The sequence below is a fragment of the Lissotriton vulgaris genome, chromosome 5 (genome assembly GCF_964263255.1).
Source record: "Lissotriton vulgaris chromosome 5, aLisVul1.2, whole genome shotgun sequence".
Classification (NCBI taxonomy): Eukaryota; Metazoa; Chordata; class Amphibia; order Caudata; family Salamandridae; genus Lissotriton; species Lissotriton vulgaris.
This window is the reverse complement of record NC_141693.1, coordinates 204,960,284-204,973,408: the sequence shown is the minus strand read 5'-3', so window position 1 is coordinate 204,973,408 and position 13,125 is coordinate 204,960,284. Positions and strand designations below refer to the sequence as shown.

General features: G+C 47.3%; 1 protein-coding gene across 2 annotated transcripts in view; it reads left to right on the top strand.

The window, feature by feature from the left end:
* The window catches only part of RABL6 (RAB, member RAS oncogene family like 6), a 385,105-nt gene that overhangs the window by 167,058 nt on the left and 204,922 nt on the right, over positions 1–13,125 (top strand). The gene's annotated exons all lie outside the window — the stretch shown is intronic.

Genomic DNA, 13,125 nt, shown 5'->3' with positions numbered 1-13,125 from the left:
CTGTTCGGAAAATCGAAAATTTGAATGTCTGAACTACGGTGGCCACGCTAGGGCAAAAGGGTTCGAACGCGCTTGACCCTCCTTCCTGTGTGCGCGCGGTCGTCGGAGAGCAGAGAGTTCCTGCCTGAGGCCCAGCAGGTACCGGGGAAGGCCGGGGTGGGATCCTGGTCAGCCAAGAGCCAGGTAGATGTCAGTAAAAATATAGGGGGCCAATGGCCTGTTAAATTATAAGCAGTAAGTTGAGCTGTGTAGGTCGAGAAGCGTGTCTGGGGCCACGGGGGGTTTGAAGCGTAAATATTACAGGGACGTGCGTGCTTCGTGTTGGTGGCCTGTGGTTTGGTGTGGTGGCCCGGAGAAGGAGAGTTAGTTTTCGGGGGAGTTTCTGGCGCTCACGGTTATTGGATCTAGGGCACCAAGTTGGGAGGAAGAGGTTGGAGCATTGGGTGTGCCCCTGGGACGGGACCCAAAGCAGGATACTGTTTGTCAGAGGCCCTTCGGGGTATTGATCCAGGGACTTATATAAAGTATTTTGGTGGAGCGGTGGCCGTGGGGCCTACTGGTTCCGTTTTTGAGCTACAGGGTTAGTTGAGTGGCTGATGGAGGCTTTTGGGTCGGTGTGGAAGCAAGTCACGAGACCATCAATTATCCCGGGCTTCTGCGGAAAGTCGAATTATGTTAAGTCATAGGAGAACGATTTTCAGGTAGGATAGACATCTCGCTCCTTGTGGATAAGACTCTGTTTCTCATATATAGACTGTAGTTTAATAGAAAAGGCCAGGTGTTGCTTCCTGAGTGTCCTATGATCTTGAGGTAGATGGCATCCTCCATATTACTTGTTGTCGTGGGGTGTTTGGGATGTGTCGTGGCAGATGGTGTTGGTGAAATGTGAGGGTCAGATTGAGCCCGGGATTATAAAGTGGTACCACCATGAGAGGCGAAGCTCGGCCTGCCTTATTTTAGACATGGCGAGAATACCTATATATTATTACCCATTAATGCAGATGTTCGTTGTGTACTGTCTGCTTAAAGGTCCAAGGGAAGAGTTTCGCTTGGGGTCATCCCAGTGGCATGGACCCAAGTTAAAAGGGGGGGGGGGGCTATTGGTTGCAAAGAAGTGGTGTCTGACTTAATGTTTGAGGGCGGGTGGATTATGGGGGATGTTTTTTTCACATCGAGGAAAGGAAAGTCCGTTCGTTATGTGGCAAATAGTATGTGCAAGTCAAGCCACTAATTGGTCTCATCCTCTTGCAAAGGTGCCGCCTCCCTCCTAGGTAGTTAGCAGCCCACGTTTTTATCCCCACGGTGGTTGGGGGATGCATTAAGTAGTTTTCTAGAGGGCGGTTTCTGCAAGTTTGTTACTGCTATAATTATAAGTAATTCACTAATTAAAACTACTTGCTCATTATATAACACCTTATTAAAAAAAATCCTTCATCCAAAACAGCTGACACTTAGATAACAGAAGTGAACACGCTAAACAAATGTATTGCTCATAGATGTTTGGATCCTATACTGCCCCAAACTTAAATGTATCTAAACTCATGTGTATGTAATGGCAGGAAGAACGTAAGCTGTTTAGACCTCCATTTGTGCCTGATTACATCTGAGGAACCCTGCTGGGATTGAAAAAGGGTGATTGTGACCTGGCGAGGCCAGTTTCAATCATGGCATGTGTAACCAAAATTTTGTGTGTGTGGGTGTGTGTGTGTGTGTGTGTGTGTGTGTGGGTGTGTGTGTGTGCGTCTGTGTGTGTGTGTGTGTGTCTGTGTGTGTGTGTGTGTCTGTGTGTGTGTCTGTGTGTGTGTGTCTGTGTGTGTGGCTGTGTGTGTGTATGGCGCTGTATGTGTGTATGGCACTGTGTGTGTGTGTGTGTGTATGGCGCTGTGTGTGTGTGACTGTGTGTGTGGCGCTGTGTGTGTGTGTGTGGGTGTGTGTGTGTGTGTATGGCGCTGTGTGTTTGGGTGTGGCTCTGTGCGGGTGTGAGGATGCAAATGCAATAGGTCTCGAATTCGCGAGAGATTAAGCTATTGGCATTGTAAATGACAATGCTATTTATTTATCTGTTTTCAAAACCAACACATAAATAAAAAGTTTTTCATTTACAATGCCAATAGCTCTAACTTTTCCGAAGGCGAGACCGTTGCATTGTAAATGCTTGTTTCATTAAGATATTAGTGATATGATGTGAAAAGCACCTTCTCCTGGAGTTAGTCTCTTCATTTTGTTAATTCTTAAAACAAGCAAATCGGAATAAAATTATGCACCAGAAACAGTAGAATATCCAATCTATTTAACTTTCAGTTGTCCTACTATCACGTTCCAGCATTGTTTCTTTTGACATTTTGGGCTCTCTCCCATGACAGTTTCAGAAGAGAAAGCAACCATTTTAACCGGTCACTGATGTAAGGTTGGTTTTAGGGTTATTATTTCCAAGTTCATTGTTTGTCTACACTTAATGTGGGAATGAACCTCATTTCCAGGTCCAGGCATGCAGTGTGATGTCCCCTCTAGTAGTGTATCTGCTCATTTGAGAGAAAGAAAACATTGTTGGCTATTTACAATCCAGCTTTACTGTTTGAACTATTCAGACCTAGGCATAATAAACCTAATAAAAAGGTCAGTCATTTCCGCCTTCAGTTCCATACTGTCCTGGGTTTCATTGTCTGGGTCTTAAATCCTTTACAGTGGTTGGCTGGGGAAATGTCATTCTTCATAATCCTCTATAGGTTAAAGGGATGTTCTGGAGGGGCAGAATGAATATACTTATTATCTTTGGTGTAAATTATCTTTTTCCTAACAAACAACACATAAAACAGAGAGTCATGGACAGTCCTATTCCCATTGCCAGTTTGCTGTTCAGCAGTGAAAAACGGTTCTCCAAACTGACATCTTCCTCATGACCTACTTGGAGGAGGAAATGTCTGCAGGCAAACACCCCTAGCGGCATGCAATTTGTGAAAGGCTGCTAAATCAGGTGACCCTTCAGTTTATCTTCGGCAAGTTTGGATTTCCTCAGACTGCTTGCAACACTGGACAAACACCAGTGATCCCCGTTTGCCTTCTTTCTGGGAGCAGAAAGGTATCCCCAAGCGGATGCTCTCCATTTTGAATGGTCGGGGTATTTCCTGTTTTCCACCAAATCCTCTCACCCACAGGCCCCTATTTAAGTTTCTTGTGAACAGCTCAGAGATTATTAACATTAAACCATTGAGGCAAAGACAGTTTTGTTTTTTTGTAACTGGTTCTGCTTTCTAGTTATAACTTCTGTAGCTTTTACCGGTTGTGGATATCATGTTTCAACATGGAAGACCAGTTTACCATCCCTGCTGACCGTTGCCTATTGTGAAAGAGAACCTAGGATATGCACACCTGGATTCGTGAGAGCCAAACAAAGCTGTTGTCCAATATTCTAAAAGCAGAAAGTATGCATCAGTATAAGAGTAGAAGGCTTCAATATGTTAGCCCACTAGACTTTAAAGAATCACTTGAGTACTTTACAAACTTCCTTAGATGACTGAACATTCATAACCACTCCAGTCAACTCACACTTTACTTTAGTAGACTTCTGGGCACATTTTACTCTGAGCTGTTGCTTCCTTAATCTGGCAAGAACCTATTTACTCCCTGAAATAGGATGCAATTAGAAGGCACTTTGACCTTCTGAATGTGCGTTCTCCTCTTTGTGATTCTGCTGCACACGCCAATGTCGGTGTAGGCAAGGTCTCTTTAGTTTTTACTTAATTGCTCAAACTATTTGAATGTATGGTACCTTGTGACGTTGACCAATTGCCATTGATCTCAGACATCTTAGTCATTAGATAGGCATCATGGATTGGTGAGCCACAAACTCTCTTTTCAAAAGATGCATCTTGGGCTTACCAAAAAGTAAAAACAGTAATGATCTATAAGGTTTTGACAGAATTTCATCTTAATCAGGTGATGTTTTTTCTTATCTTTTAACCAAGACCTAGGTTGTCCTCTGTTGAGAAAACTCAACCTGGATGATTCCAGGGCTCTAAAATTCTGTTTGGAAAGCACAACTGTCTAAAGGAAGCTAGAGGATATATTTATCAACTTTATTCAGTTTTCTCAGAGAAAAACAATCATTATAACATATACCCCCATTTTGTTGAGGACATGTGAGCGAAACATACAGCAATTATTACATAGGTCTTTCCAGTGCCAGGACCGGAACATAATACTGATGCAACAATCAGAGTTGTTTACCTTTCATTGAGTGCAGCATCATCAAAACCCCAACAGTTTAACTTGTGGCTCAAGCCCGCTCCACCCTCCATTAGCTATGTACCTCCCGCTTTTCCTCACTCATCCTCTTCTCTCAAGTGACCACAGATCTTCTCAAATTTTCGTGGACAGTCTCTGGCCTGGTAGATTAGCTTTTCTGATCCCATACACCAACCCATGCCCTCCTCCTTCTCCCATATGGTAGGCAGAGGTAGCAATTCCCCCCCCCCCCCAGTACTTAAGTATATCTCTATGAGCCACCTTCCAGGCCAGGTTGCAAAATAATAATGCATAGTGGTTCAGGGTTTCATCGCACTAGATGTCTAGTGAGACTATTTGGGGTGTGAGTCTCACTGCGTAGTCCCAAAAATCAGATATTTTTTCAACTTCCAGTTTCCAGTAGGCCCCGATTTTTGGACATTCCCACAATGTATGCATCATGGTGCCCTGCAGTCGCCAGCTCCTCAGGCATTGTTCGCCTGTGGCCCAACCCTTACCGAACAGGCAGGTCCGCATTTGTCACCTTTTGAAGGTCATACCCTTGCCAACAGTATGATAACGGTTTCTACCAGGTGAATAGTATTTAATATATGCAAAGCCTAAGACAAAAGAGTATTTCTGAGAGTTCACTTTCCCATTACATCAGAGCTTCACAGATGCATGGTGTTCAGTGCAGTTTCTAGGGCTGTCACATAGGCTATGTCACATGCATTTTGTAAACTTTCCTCACAGGATGCATCCTACTGCAAAGAGGCAGCCTCTAGCCAGAGTATCTACCGACCAAATGGCAACATGTGGTTGAAATCTTGTGTGGCTTACATTCACACCAATTAGTAATTCTGTCGATCTAGAACCAGGTTCCCAAAGTAGTCAAACCAAATTGACAGAGTAAGGACAAAACAACTACATGGTGATTCTGATACCCTTTCCTTGCACTCCCTGCTTCACAGTATTCACTCAATCATCACCTCATTAGAATACACTGCATTGCAACCATATATGGCAGAAGAAGAATACGAGAACTCAGCTGGATAGTGAGTGGCACATAAATGGGTGGGTGGGGGGGCTGCATGAAAAGAGCCTTGCACTGGATCATCCTGTGTACATATTTATAGCCATACAATACCAGAATCATCATGAAGGCACTTTCCCCTAAAGTCTTCATTCTTTAACAAGACAGTTGAGAAATCACTAAGGCACTGCATTTAGAAAAAGTAATTTCTTCTTGAAATCCCTCAGTGGGTGAAGAAGGGCTCTTTTATGGTTAGAAGTGCCCTGGAGAATGCTTAAAATGGATGAACTTGTCTTTGAAACATGACTGTGATTAGTAAATATAAGTAGAGTGGCTGAGATTTATAATGCTGATGCCCCTGAAGTATCAAAGACAGGTTTTGCTCCAGTATTTCTGTTGCCGATCAATAGTCACTTGCTTTCTGTATATCCCTTTTCTCGTGATTCAAGCTCTGGGGTAGATGTTTAGATAGCATGGACGATTCTTTGAAACACCTTTGCCTAATGCCTCTTCTGATGTAACCTTTTTCCAAATTCCAAGGAGAAAAGGGCTTGCCGTATGGTCTTTTAGAAATTTTGATAATCTCAGTTTACAATGCCGTATTCTGTTCCACTACTCCATTTTGGCCATTGGAAATATTCTGTAATTGTGACATAGTTGTAAAGTGGTTTGACGAAGTTTGTGAATCTATGTCATTCAAGTTCTGGAAATACAATTTCAGAGGTATTTATTGTGCATCAAAATTGACATGCCATTGGAAAATTTAGTCCAAAAAATATTCATTTTATTGGAAACATTTACCGTTGCTTTGCAGTAAATAGTAAAAAATAAAAACATAAAAAAATGTTGTGTTTCACTACCTAAAAACGCAACGATTTTAGCCATCACAATGTTCAAACCTTGTACTTGAACCATGTCCTAACCACAATCAGAATTGTTACTCTGGTCTAGTCATATCAAAACTTAACCTTGGCCCTGACCCTTTCCCTAACCCTTTCTCTATTCTAGTCTTTACCTTTACCCTGTCCTTAAGCCTAACCTGTCCTTATTATTTACCCATACTCCAAACCTTCATCTTAATTCTTAATGCTAATCTTGATCCCATCTTCACTGCGTTAGCTTAATTTTTATTAAATGTATTTTGATTTTTCTGATCATGTTTTCAAATAAATATTTTGTAACATAAATGTGTTATTGAAATGGGTTTTCTCTGAAATGTTCTAAGGGCAAATAGCAAGATAAAATGAATGTTGAAGATGTTTGAAGCCACAGGCATGTGGCTAAATTGTGCTAGGAGCACCCTGGCTTCCAGTCTATTGCACTTAGCCACTGTTTCCAGTCCTGTCACAGAATGCAGAACTGCGCAAACATTGGTATATGAAGGAGGTTAATGAATTCAGATTATGGAGGCTACTACGTACTACGTGCTTCTCACGTTTGCTCGGAGGTTGAATTTCACATATGTCAGCTATTAATTCCTGGTTTGCTATTCCGCTAAAACTGCAGGCTAATGTGCCTCGCCCTCTTCAATAGTATTTGCTGCGTGTGTCCATTTCCTATCTGATTCAGCTGTACACACCTTTGGCGTTCCCACTTTATGTACACAGAGTGAAGAGCCCTCAGCCTCTGCGTAGCCCGCAGCATGGAACAGACTACCCAAAAGTGCCGTGACTCAGCAGCGTTAACGCACATGTCCCGCCCTGGCGTCTCCTGTTGCGTCATTCCGCTGCCAGATTCTATTGATTCTGGTGGTGTGTGGAGGATTATGTGACTGAACAAAGTAACTAAATATTTTCATTTACCCTGAAAGATGTGCAGCCAACACCCCTTCTCTGTCCTCTGTTTTTTTTGTTTAGGTCTGGCCCGACTGTTTTTTTCCCGAAAAATTAATATATAATATCCATACATAGAGGGGCTTTTTGTCAACAGGCACCACCCATTAGCTGGTTAAACTGCAATTCACATTTTGCTTCCACCCACCTCAGCAAACAGCACGGGAAAACAGGTCAGCTCATATTACCCATTGGCTTGACTGCACAAAACCTGTTCACATCCACTTGAAAATAGTTTCTTTCTCTTTGGTGACAGAGCAAGTTCAAAGTTGGATTATTTTTTTTAAAATTCCGTTTAAATTTAAATACCAGCTATTTATTTTGCCTACTTTGGTATACATTTGCTGTGACAATGTATCACTGTAGTTGCCTATGATTTGAATGCTTGGTTGGGTTGTGATTTATTCTCATCTCCTTCACAAACAATAATTACATGGAGCAGCTGGAAGAGCTGTTATTTAAAAATCCTCGCTATTAAAGGAGTTACATCACTGAATGTATTTTGGAAAGGTTTTATTGCCAATTTTCCAATGTTTGTTTAGTGAGGCTGCCCCAGATCAGCTATTGTTCTTAGTTTCCTAATAGGACTTGATAACATATCAGTCAGGTTTTTGAGAGCTGTTGTACCCCTACATATACAGTCAGTGAGCGTTGCATACGACCCTCACACCTGCAAATGCATACTTCTATTACCTGAAAGAAACAGTTAGTTATAGATTCCTTACCTTAGAATTACCCACAGGATCCAGACAGTTTTTCATCAGCTGTACCCCTGCGCCTTGAAAGGTGGCCTTGGTCGGCTCTGCGTTAATCGTCGGCATCGTGGTCACAGGGATGACATTGCGGTAGCTACTTAGACGCTGCCCTTGCTCTGTTGACGTCCATTCTTTCTTTTTCTGCTCCAGCCAGGGCAGATCTAGAGAGAGCGGTACCTCCAGTCACTTTTTGACGGACCTTTTCTCGCCTTTTGTAGACACCGTTTTTGCGGAGTCTTCGATTCCTGGTGTACGAGGGATGCCCGATTTCAAGGCCTGCGGTTCCTGTAGCCGTCTGATGTTGGTGACGGATCTTCACAGCGTGTGCCTGTTCTGCCTGGATCGTGATCATATCCCAAGTCGTGCTCCGACTGCCGTACCATGAAGCTGAAGTCTTTGCGGGAGCGGTCCCGAAAGCTTCTCGAGGCCCGGCCTTTTGCTCCGGTCCGTTCAAGGTCCTGGTCGCGTGGGAGGTCGAGGGACCCGTTGCAGAGCCACCACCACCAGTCTTCTTCCAGGTCTTCGCACTCTTCAGGTAAGTCTGAGCACAAGAAGAAGTCGAAGAAGCATTGTTGCTCTTCGACTTCTCCCCGTCGGTCGAGTGGTGGCCCTCCAGCAGCTCCGCGTGTGTAGCCTGAAGGGTAGACTCTGAGTTTCCCATCCTTCCCGGGACCTGGAGCGATCCCTGCACAGCTTCTCCAGTTTTACGAAGCGATGCGTGCCATCTTTGGGCAGCCGGTTTCCGCTGGCACGCCTTTGGGCCCCGCGGAATCAACTGTGGGCCCTGGGCCTTCGATGCCGTCGGCTTCGGCCCCCGGTGCCGCAGGTTCCCCTTGGATACAGTCCTAAATCCGGATCAAAACGGTCGACCTGTTTACACTTCCACCGGCGCCGATTCCGCTGACACCACGTCCGCAGCCAGCATCTGCTGTGTCAGCAGCCAACGTCGACCCCGGCCTCCACCTCGATGTAGACACAGAGCTGGAACGGCGTCGACTGGTACCTTTGTGCCCTTGTTCTACCATGGCTCTTTTAGACCAGATTCACAGCCAGAGGAATGTGAGGAGGACTGGGAGGGGTCTGGAGACCCTTTAACTGACCAGTTGGGCTACAAACCAGACTGGAGAGAGTAACTGGGGGAAGCCAGTGGTCTGGATACCTCACCAAACTATGGCATGTTGTCTCCTCCTACCGTGGCTACTGAGGAGGGAGCGCCTTATGCCGTGATGTTGCGTAGGGCGGCCGAGGCTCTCCACCTCCAGCTATCTATGGTGGCAGTCAGGACTAACTTCCTGACTGAGGTGCTTCAACCGGCAGCGAGCTCTTCGGGCCCCTGCTACCGTTTACTGAAGCCCTCACTGACATACATAGTTTTGGGCACATGGTCCAGGCCCAACACAGGGGCTCCTGTGGAAAGGATGATTGCCCAACACCACCCCCCGGCCCTGGGCGACCCCACTTTCCTCTCCCAACACCCCACCCCTGAGATCTTGGTGGTCAAAGCCTCCACCTTCAAATGCACATTCCCTAACGCACCACCTGATAGGGCATCCAAAAAGCTAGACCATCTTGGGAATAAGATGTTTTCTTCCTCCAGCTTGGACTGTGGTCAGTAAACACCGCCTGTCTGTTGGGCCGTTACACCCACTCCGTGTGGGTGCTGCCCCAGTGCCTGGAGGAGGCCCGGGCCGTACTTTCCCGTGCAGTTGCCAAAGGGAGAGACGTAGCAAAGTTTACCATCCGCTGTGGGCTGGATACCGCCGACTCACTAGGCAGAACGATTTCCACATTGGTAGGGCTACGACGCTGTGCCTGATTGAGGTTGACTGTTTTTTTCAGGGAATGTCCAATGAACTCTTATGACATGCCCTTTGATGGCCCTCGCCTTTTCGGCGACAAGGCAGACAACATGCTGGAGCACTTTAAGGACTCTCGGACTACAGCCAGGTCCTTTGGCGTCTCCACCACCTGCCGGTCTGCTTTTTGCCCCTTACGTGGCTACGGAAGGGGTGACCCGCCACGTCCCGCCAAGAGCCACAGGCCAGCACAAGTTGTTAAGCCCCTGCGCGGCCGGGGAGGGGGAAACCATCGCTGTGATTCTGGGGGCCAGTGGGTGGGCCAGTCCACCACAGCCCCCTCTGCCAGGCCTCCAAACCCTCCTAGTCTGACCTTTCAGGGCCACCAATCGCCAGTGGGTGGCAGCATTCGCCATCACCTCCCCCACAGGCGCACCATCACGTCGGACAGGTGTGTTTTGCAAATAATCCGAAGGGGCTACTCTCTCCCCTTCGAGACTACCCCTCCATCCATGCCACCTCAGTACCATTGCATGTTGGAGGATCACCTAACCCTTCTCCAACAGGAAGTTTCGGCACTCTTGGCCAAGGGAGCCATTGAGCGAGTTCCTGTCCCAGAAGTAGGTTGTGGGTGCTATTCCCACTACTTTCTGGTGCCCAAAAAGGACAAAGGCCTGTGTCCTATCTTGGATCTCAGGAACGTCAACCGCTACTTCCGGAAGGAGAAGTTCAACATGTTGACGGTAGCTAAGGTCCTGTCTGCCCTCGACCCTGGAAAGTGGATGGTAGGGTTGGACTTGCAGGATGCTTACTATCATGTCACCGTCCTGCTGGCCGACCGGCGTTACCTACGGTTCACAGTAGGCCACGAGCACTTTCAGTTTACTGGGCTCTCCTTTGGCCTTACCAGCGTCCCTCGGGTGTTCACAAAACTGATGGCGGTGGTCGCAGCTCATCTGCGCAGATCAGGGGTTCCAGTCTTCCCCTATCTCGACGACTGGCTGTTGAAGACAGCCTCAACCCAGGCTGTCGTCTCCCACCTCCAGATTACGGCCGACCTTCTGCATTCCCTGGTTTTCTCCATCAGCGTGCCGGAGTCACACATGACTCCCTATCAGAAACTCCTCTTCATTGGAGCGGGTCTAGACATGACGCAGTTTCGTCTCTATCCTCCCGAACAGCGAGTCCGGTATATTTGGGCTATGATTCCAATCTTTCAGCCTCTATCCCGGGTTTCGGTCAGGATTACTGTGAGGAGGAGCCCGCCTTTACCCCCGTCTTGACCCCTAGATGTAGCCTACCTGCCTGTTTTTCGCCTGCCGTGGACTGCCATTCCAGGTGGAAAGGGTTAATTCATTCGGACTCCTCTCCCTTCCAGGGTAAGGACCGCCCCAAGAAGGAAGAGAACCAATGGTCCAGGATCGTGGGAGGCAGAACTTCCTGTTCGAAAGGGAGTCTCGGAAAGCGCAGAGGACAACATGAGGAATCCTGAGACGAGCTACAGGTCGGGACCAGAGAAGGAGATAGAAGGACTTTGCTGCAGACCAGGAGACGGAAACAAGGACACCAGGGGCGACGCCAACCTCGAAAAGGACGCAGAGAAAGGAGCCGCGGAGGTCGAGGCCAAGACGGAGGACTGGTGGACACCCCTGGTGGACACCTGCACACCGCCGTAACTCTGGAGTGTTACCGCCAGCGTGGTACGAGGTCCGGGGAAAAGAAGTGAAGGCCGGAGAAGGAGGGTTGGTGCTGGGTGTTTAAGGGCACCAACAGACATTGTGTTTTTTTGTGTTTTTTATGCGTTTTGGAAGGAAAAGGGGGTGGGGGGGGATTCGCCCCTCCTTTACTTTATACGGGGCTTCACCTAACCCATATATATTTGCTATGCCTGCCTCCTGAAGTGAAGGAGTTGAGAACAAGTACGATATATATATGTTCGAGGCATGTGGGCTGCTGAATTCATATCTGTGCATAGATCGCCGCCTAGTGTTGGGTCTGGAAGATTATACCTTGTTGTCCTGGAAGAGTCTTCGAAGTATCACGAGTTAGGTGACTCCTCCCCTGGACTATAGTGCGCATGGGCATCTTCTCCATCCTCAGATTGTTTTTTTCCGCCATTCGGTGCGGATGTTATTTCTATACTCCAACTTCGGAATCGAAACAAAACTTTTCTAAAGGCCTTCGACTTCGACGGTATTGTTTTCGCTCGGTACTCATTGACTCGATCGAACTTTCCATCTCGAACCGGTCATCGATGCGGGCCGTTGGGCCTTTTAGACGCCACGAGGGCCTGCTGCCGATGGAAAGGAGCCCGTTCAAAAGGTGCCCACAATGCCACTCCCAAGTTCCCGCATACTGACAAACATTCAGTATGCAACAAGTGCCTATCACCAGACCATAAGGAAGAAACCTGCCCAGCCTGTGCCCACTTCCGTTCGAAGAAAAATCATCCGGATTCGATGGGCCGCTAGGCAAGAGATGCAGCGACAGGCACCAGAACCATACAACGTCTTCGATGATGACCAAGAACTTCCAGAAGCTGAAGATTCGGACCTAGAGATTGTCACCGGCGAGGACTACTCGGACTCAGACGACGAGATCCCACCGGGGCAAATCGTGAGTACACTGCCACCGACACTGATTACCCCGTTACCGAAGGCTCCGGTCGAGGCATCGCCAAAAGGCCTTAGCCAAGATATGAAGAAACATTCGCCAGCCCCGCCGTCCGGCTCGGTACCGAAACCTAAGCCTTCAGAGACCCCAGAGTCAAGTAACGTGATCCCAAAGAAGGTTCCAGAACCCAAGAAGGCCGTTGACCCAAAGAGCGCCGAACCAAAGAAGGTCGTCGAGTCAAAAGGCGCCAAACCTAAAAGGTCCGTCGACCCAAAGAAGGTCACCGAGCCGAAGGACGTCGACCAGAAGAAGGCCGTCAAGCCAAAAAAGCCCGCTGTGCCGAAGGTCGCCGACATAAAAAGTGCCGTATCGAAGCCTGTGATCCAGCCGGAAAAGGCTATCGAACCAAAGACAAGTGCTCCAAAAAGACCGGTCAATCCCAAAAAAGCCATCGACTTGACAAAGGACAGTCAACCGAAAAAAACCTGTTGACCCAAAAACCCGGTCGATCCGACATCACTTGTTGAGCCGACCAAAGGGTCGGAGCCGAGGAAAACCAATAAGCCACCAAAGGTCGTCGACACAGAAGGGGGTATCGACCCAGAGGCAATAGTCAATCCAAATCACACTAAGCCGAACAAATCAGGCACAGCCACGGACAGTGGAAGAAGAACTTTTCCATCCAGATCCATTAGTCGACCAGGCTAAAATATATATTAATCCGACTGGTAAAGTCACAATCCTACACAGGAAAAAGAGACCACTGGACACTGAATCTCATTCACTCATTCCTCTAAAGAAGAACGACTTTGGGACTTCTCCCTCTAGATCCTTCCTTCCTTTCTATCCTACTATGCCTATTACGCCTTTGG